The sequence below is a fragment of the Lolium rigidum genome, chromosome 4, assembly GCF_022539505.1.
Source record: "Lolium rigidum isolate FL_2022 chromosome 4, APGP_CSIRO_Lrig_0.1, whole genome shotgun sequence".
Taxonomy (NCBI): Eukaryota; Viridiplantae; Streptophyta; class Magnoliopsida; order Poales; family Poaceae; genus Lolium; species Lolium rigidum.
In genome coordinates this window covers 22,323,342-22,331,775 of record NC_061511.1, presented here as the reverse complement: position 1 = coordinate 22,331,775, position 8,434 = coordinate 22,323,342, and the positions used below count along the sequence as shown (strand labels likewise).

General features: G+C 44.3%; 1 pseudogene; it reads left to right on the top strand.

Annotated features, from left to right (window-relative positions):
* Positions 1–339: 339 nt before the first annotated feature.
* On the top strand, positions 340–2,894 carry LOC124646404 (annotated as a pseudogene).
* The last annotated feature ends 5,540 nt before the right edge of the window (positions 2,895–8,434 follow it).

The following is an 8,434-nucleotide window of genomic DNA, read 5'->3' as shown; positions in this document are numbered from 1 at the left end:
TTGGACGCTAGCGTCGAATCGCAGGAGCCACAGATCCAAGATCGGACGGTGCGGAGAGGGGAGCACTCTGGTAGACAGCACGGTGCCCCAGCAAGAAATAGATTTTCCGTTATTAATTTCGCTCGCCTACGTTCGAGTGAGCAACTGGCAGAGACGCATGCAAATATTCCTCTTCCCAACGCCAGTGGCAAAATCGGACGAAGCAGCTTCTGAGTATATCTAAATCGGAGAGGTGTATATATAAACCATCCTCCTTGTTACTTTCATCCTCGCACTCCAAATCATTCCAGGCTCCCTCCTCTCCTTCCTACACTTGCTGCGGTGGGAGTGTAGTGTACCATGGCGGCTCGCCGGCTTCTCGGCCTCCTGGCGCTCGCGGTGCTCCTCGCCGCGGCGGACGCCGGCGTGACGAGCGCGTACCGGCGGAAGCTGGAGGCCACCGCGGACATGCCGCTGGACGCCGATGTCTTCCGCGTGCCGCCGGGCTACAACGCTCCGCAGCAGGTGCACATCACGCTGGGCGACCAGATGGGCACGGCGATGACGGTGTCGTGGGTGACGGCCGACGAGCCGGGCAACGGCACGGTGGCCTACGGCCGCTCGCCGGAGAAGATGGTGCTGTCGGCGCAGGCCACCCTAACGCGCTACAGCTACTACAACTACACGTCCGGGTTCATCCACCACTGCAACCTCACCGGCCTCAAGCACGGCGTCAAGTACTACTACGCCATGGGGTTCGGGCACACGGTCAGGACCTTCTCCTTCACCGCCCCGCCCAAGCCCGGCCCCGATGTGCCCTTCAAGTTTGGACTCATCGGTACGTACACACATTTCCTTCGTTCACTTCAAGGTCCAACATTCGTTCACTTCAATGTCCAACATTCGTTCACTTCAATGTCCAACATTCGTTCACTTCAATGTTCATGTTAGAGTAGAATTAGTTAGGGAATTAGTTAGTAGTGCTACTCCATAGTAATGAAGTAGAGACAAAAGGGTCCGGTGGGATCTAGGACAAGATGAGAAAAGACCAGCATCGTCAAAGTCGTCGTCGCTAGCATGTAGCATCCAGTGGATCATAATTTAGCGGCAGTATTCAGGCGGCATCCAGCAAGTTGCTGGCATGTCCACTTCGTTCAAGCCTGAATTTCTTTGGCTAGTATCGATCAGAACATTTGGAAAAATATTGCCAGGTTTGACTAGATCCCCATGCATGGACCAGTCACCAGTGCAATGTATCTGTAACTGTATACTGAATTTCTCTATTTATCTCAATTGTAACATTCGCTTAGATCTATTACCACTACAATATCTGTGTATATGCTAAATTGTTCACAAACAGGTGACCTAGGTCAGACGTTCGACTCCAACAGCACGGTGTCGCACTACGAGGCCAACGCCGGCGACGCGGTGCTATATATTCGTCGGTGACCTCTCCTACGCCGACAACTACCCGCTCCATGACAACAACCGCTGGGACACCTGGGCGCGTTTCGTCGAGCGCAGCGTCGCCTACCAGCCCTGGCTCTGGACCGCCGGCAACCACGAGCTCGACTATGCCCCAGAGATCGGCGAGACGACGCTCTTCAAGCCCTTCACGCACCGCTACCCGACCCCATACCGTGCCGCCGGAAGCACGGAGCCCTTCTGGTACTCCGTCAAGATCGCCTCCGCCCACATCATCGTGCTCGCCTCCTACTCCGCCTACGGCAAGTACACGCCCCAGTGGCTGTGGCTCAGCCAAGAGCTTGGGCGTGTCGACAGGAAGATGACGCCGTGGCTCATCGTGCTCCTGCACTCTCCCTGGTACAACAGCAACAACTACCATTACATGGAGGGGGAGACCATGCGGGTGCAGTTTGAGCGGTGGCTCGTTAGTGCCAAGGTCGATGTCGTCCTCGCTGGCCACGTCCACTCCTACGAGCGCAGCCGCCGATTCTCCAACATTGAGTACGACATCGTAAACGGCAAGTCCACACCGGCGCATAACCTGGACGCGCCGGTCTACATCAACATAGGTGACGGAGGCAACATGGAAGGCATCGCAGACAAGTAAGTTGCATAAGGCAATCCCAACTTCCCAATCCATGCAGTGGTATTAATCGTATCTAAGACATGTTATATCTAGGCGAAATTGGGTTGCTGTTTCAAGACTAATATGGCTCTTAATTAGCAACCAATTAAAGCAAATTATCATTATTTTCTCACAAAGGATAGTAAATAATACTTATTATCTAGAATACTATAGCATGCATATCATATATAACTCACCAAAGAAGAAGAAAACACTACACCATTAAGATACAAACCACTGAAAAAGTTGATCGAGCATATACTTAGTGCATATATATGTGAGGGTTCAAGAAACAATTGTGTTGCCACAATTCTAATCTTCACAATAATTTAGTTTTATGGCGAGAATGTTAACAACAAATTAATCGACACAAGTAGTGCAGCTCAAACCTGGATGCAGCAATTTCTATTACTGACGAATGCAAATGCATCTTTCCATGATACGACGGAATATTTTGGTATGACACGCACCACTAGAAGAAAGTCCAGATTAATTACATTATTATATTTACATGATAGAGTACCATATTGACACTGCCCTACTGATAAACCTGAATTAATTTGAAAATACAGCTGAAATACTCTTTTCCGCTGATAACAAAACATCACTTGATGCAGCTTCACGAAGCCGATGCCAGCATACTCAGCGTTCAGGGAAGCGAGCTTCGGGCACGCGACACTGGAAATCAAGAACCGAACGCATGCTTACTATGAGTGGCACCGTAACCACGACGGTGCAAAGGTCACCGCAGACTCTGTGTGGCTCACTAATAGATATTGGATGCCTACCGACGACTCAAACTGATCATCTCACATCATTTATCGATATTGGACAAAATCGCTTTTGAATTGTTTAAAGGTAGCACTCAAGCAGTTTACTTTGGAATGGCAGAAAATACCATGTAGTAGGTAGGTATGGGGACACAAATGGCATAGTTTTTGGCTCAAGGATTTTGGATGCATGAGAAGTAATCCCTCTCAATACAAGGCTTAGGCTAGCAAGGTTGTTTGAAGCAAACACAAGTATGAACCGGTACAGCAAAACTTACATAAGAACATATTGCAAGCATTATAAGACTCTACACCGTCCTCCTTGTTGCTCAAACCCTTACCAGAAAATATCTAGACTTTAGAGAGACCAATCATGCAAACCAAATGTCAACAAGCTCTACAGTATTTGTTCACTAATAGGTGCAAAGTATATGATGCAAGAGCTTAAACATGATCCATATGAGCACAACAATTGCCAAGTATCAAATTATTCAAGACATTATACCAATTACCACATGTAGCATTTTCTGTTTCCAACCATATAACAATTAACGAAGTAGTTTCAACCTTCACCATGAACATTAAGAATAAAGCTAAGAACATATGTGTTCATAAGCAACAGCGGAGCGTGTCTCTCTCCCACACAATGAATGCTAGGATCTAATTTTATTCAAACAAAACAAAACAAGAACAAACAGACGCTCCAAGTAAAGCACATAAGATGTGATGGAATAAAAATATAGTTTCACCAGAGGAACCTGATAATGTTGTCGATAAAGAAGGGGGTGCCTTGGGCATCCCCAAGATTAAATGCTTGAGTCTTCTTGAAATATGCAGGGATGAACCACGGGGGCGTCCCCAAGCTCAGAGCTTTCACTCTCCTTGATCATATTGTATCATCCTCCTCTCTTGATCCTTGAAAACTTCATCCACACCAAACTCAAAACAAACTCATTAGAGGGTTAGTGCATAATCAAAAATTCACATATTCAGAGGTGACATAATCATTATTAACACTTCTGGACATTGCACAAAGCTACTGAAAGTTAATGGAATAAAGAAATCCATCAAACATAGCAAAACAGGCAATGCGAAATAAAAGGCAGAATCTGTCAAAACAGAACGGTCCGTAAAGACGAATTTTTCTGGGGCACTAGACTTTCTCAAATGAAAATGCTCAAATTGAATGAAAGTTGCGTACATATCTGAGGATTACTCACGTAAATTGGAAGATTTTTCTGAGTTACCTACAGAGAATACTACTCAAATTCGTGACAGCAAGAAATCTGTTTCTGCGCAGTAATCCAAATCTAGTATGAACCTTACTATCAAAGACTTTACTTGGCACAAAAATGCAACAAAATAAAGATAAGGAGAGGTTGCTACAGTATTAACAACTTCCAAGATTCAAATATTAAACAAAAGTGCAGAAGTAAAATCATGGGTTGTCTCCCATAAGCGCTTTTCTTTAACGCCTTTCAGCTAGGCGTAGAAAGTGTGTATCAAGTATTATCAAGAAATGAAGCATCAACATCATAATTTTCACAACTTGTCACAGTAGGTATCTTAGATGCTCCATTATCTATAGTGGTATTAAGGGCTTTATCAATTTTAGGCCTATAACAGTTTTTTGATTTAGACACCTTAGAGACATACATGAACTTTTGCTCCTTACCCACATAAGCTTTCTCCTTAAACTTAATAGAAGAAAAAGTTGAACCCAAGGTTCCCATAGCTTCTTCAAGTTCACTAATCCTTTGGGTTTGATTATCATGAATAGCACAAGCTTCTAAGATGGCAATTCTCTCATTAATTCCACCTAGAGATTTGTCAAGTTTATCAGTGCTATTAAGTAATTCTCCTAATTTAGTCTCAATACTTGGAAGATTTTGCTCTATGGTTTCCAACTTTTTCATGACATCTTCAAGAGAGATGTCAATTTTAACTTCATTAATAGGTGGTATTCCAAATAGACTCTCAATAATACAACTAGCTTCTAAAGCAGGAGTGCCTAGGAAATTACCTCCCGCGAGACAATCAAGAACATACCTATTCCAGCTAGAGATACCAACATAAAAATTCCTGAGTAGGATAATAGTGGAGTGTTTCTTAGTGCACCTATTATGAGAATCACTAATTCTATACCAAGCATCTTTTAAACATTCTCCCCCTTGTTGCTTAAACGAACGAACTTCAACTTCAGGATTACTCATTTTAGCAATAGTAAATAAAGCAAACTAGATAAATTAAATGCAAGTAACTAACTTTTTTGTGTTTTTAATATGGAGAACGCAAACAAGATAGTAAATAAAGTAAAGCGAGTAACTAATTTTTTTGTATTTTTGATATAGTGCAGCAAACAAAGTAGTAAATAAAATAAAGCAAGACAAAAACAAAGTAAAGAGATTGGAAGTGGAGACTCCCCTTGCAGCGTGTCTTGATCTCCCCGGCAATGGCGCCAGAAAAAGAGCTTGATACGCGTACAGCACGCGTCCATTGGGAACCCCAAGAGGAAGGTGTGATGCATACAGCAGCAAGTTTTCCCTCAGTAAGAAACCAAGGTTTATCGAACCAGTAGGAGCCAAGAAGCACGTTGAAGGTTGATGGCGGCGGAGTGTAGTGCGGCGCAACACCAGGGATTCCGGCGCCAACGTGGAACCTGCACAACACAATCAAAGTACTTTTCCCCAACGTAACAGTGAGGTTGTCAATCTCACCGGCTTTCTGTAACAAAGGATTAGATGTATAGTGTGGATGATGATGTTTGCAGAGAACAGTAAGAACAATGTTTGCAGTAGATTGTATTCGATGTAAACGAATGGACCGGGGTCCACAGTTCACTAGTGGTGTCTCTCCGATAAGAAATAGCATGTTGGGTGAACAAATTACAGTTGGGCAATTGACAAATAAAGATGGCATGACAATGCACATACATATTATAATGAGTAGTGTGAGATTTAATTGGGCATTACGACAAAGTACATAGACCGCTATCCAGCATGCATCTATGCCTAAAAAGTCCACCTTCAGATTAGCATCCGCACCCCTTCCAGTATTAACTTGCAAACAACAGACAATTGCATTAAGTATGGTGCGTAATGTAATCAACACAAATATCCTTAGACAAAGCATTGATGTTTTATCCCTAGTGGCAACAACACATCCACAACCTTAGAACTTTCTATCACTGTCCCAGATTTAATGGAGGCATGAACCCACTATCGAGCATAAATACTCCCTCTTGGAGTTACAAGTAACGACTTGGCCAGAGCCTCTACTAGCAACGGAGAGCATGCAAGATCATAAACAACACATATATGATAGATTGATAATCAACATAACATAGTATTCCATATTCATCGGATCCCAACAAACGCAACATGTAGCATTATAAATAGATGATCTTGATCATGTTAGGCAGCTCACAAGATCTGACAATGATAGCACATGAGGAGAAGACAACCATCTAGCTACAGCCATGGACCCATAGTCCAGGGGTGAACTACTCACACATCACTCCGGAGGCGATCATGGCGATGAAGAGTCCTCCGGGAGATGATTCCCCTCTCCGGCAGGGTGCCGGAGGCGATCTCCTGAATCCCCCGAGATGGGATTGGCGGCGGCGGCGTCTCTGGAAGGTTTTCCGTATCGTGGCTCTCGGTACTGGGGTTTTCTCGACGAAGGCTATATGTAGGCGGAAGGGTAGGTCAGGGGGCGTCACGAGGGGCCCACACAACAGGGCCGCGCGGCCAGGGCCTGGGCCGCGCCGCCCTGGCGTGTCGCCGCCTCGTCGCCCCACTTCGTTTCCCTTTCGGACTTCTGGAAGCTTCGTGGAAAAATAAGACCCTGGGCGTTGATTTCGACCAATTCCGAGAATATTTCCTTACTAGGATTTCTGAAACCAAAAACAGCGAGAAAACAAGAATCGGCTCTTCGGCATCTTGTTAATAGGCTAGTGCCGGAAAATGCATAAATATGACATATAGTATGTATAAAACATGTGTGTATCATCATAAAAGTAGCATGGAACATAAGAAATTATAGATACGTTGGAGACGTATCAATACTCATATCACCTGAAGGCGACAAATTAAAATATATCTTACGGATGACATTCCCGAATGCGTCTAACAATGAGGCAGAATATGAAGCTCTTATACACGGGATGAAGATGGCGAAGGCTTGTGGTGCAACTCGACTAAAAATCTTCGGCGACTCACAATTGGTGGCTCAGCAAGTCATGAACCAATGTAATGCAGTCAATGATAGCATGGTGGCATACAAAGAAGTGTACAATGAGCTCGAGAAGTTATTTGATGGATGCGAGGTAAATCACATCAGCAGGTTGAGCAATGATGAAGCTGATGTTCTTGCAAACATCGGGTCGCAGTGTCTCGCAATTCCACCAAGTGTGTTCTGGGAAGAGATAACCGAGAGGTCTACAAAGCCGAAGAAGGCACAGAAGAAGCAGAAGGATGAGAAAACCTCGACAACTCCTAAAAAAGCACTAGAAGAAGAGGAACAAGAGCTAGTGATAATGGTGCAGGTCCCATGGATGCAAGCATATATATCATACATCTTAAGGAAAGAAATACCCGATGACCCAGTTGAAGCAAGGCGAGTTATTCGACGATCCAAAGCTTTTACTGTGGTCAAAGGGGAGTGATGTCTACGTTCCCCCTCCTTTCCTGTAGACAGTGTTGGGCCTCCAAGAGCAGAGGTTTGTAGAACAGCAGCAAGTTTTCCCTTAAGTGGATCACCCAAGGTTTATCGAACTCAGGGAGGAAGAGGTCAAAGATATCCCTCTCATGCAACCCTGCAACCACAAAGCAAGAAGTCTCTTGTGTCCCCAACACACCTAATAGGTGCACTAGTTCGGCGAAGAGATAGTGAAATACAGATGGTATAAATAAGTATGAGCAGTAGCAACGGTGCTAGAAAATAGCTTGCTGGCGTGTAGTTGATGGTGGTAGTATTGCAGCAGTAGTAACACAGTAGAAACAAGTAAACAAGCAGCGATAGCGATATTTAAGAACAAGGCCTAGGGATCATACTTTCACTAGTGGACACTCTCAACATTGATCACATAACAGAATAGATAAATGCATACTCTACACTTTTGTTGGATGATGAACACATTGCGTAGGATTACACGAACCCTCAATGCCGGAGTTAACAAGCTCCACAATAATGCTCATATTTTAGTAACCTTTAGTGTAAGATAGATCAACATAACCAAATAGATCACATCAATACCATCATAGTAATAGTTAACTTCACAATCTACAAGAGATCATGATCATAGCCTACGACAAGAACCACATGGTGCACACACTAGTCACCTTTACACCAATGCGAGGAGGAATAGAATACTTTAATAACATCACTAGAGTAGCACATAGATGAATTGTGATACAAAACTCATATGAATCTCAATCATGTAAAGCAGCTCATGAGATTATTGTATTGAGGTACATGGGAGAGAGATGAACCACATAGCTACCGGTACAGCCCCGAGCCTCGATGGAGAACTACTCCCTCCTCATGGGAGCAGCAGCGGTGATGAAGATGGCGGTGGAGATGGCAGCGGTGT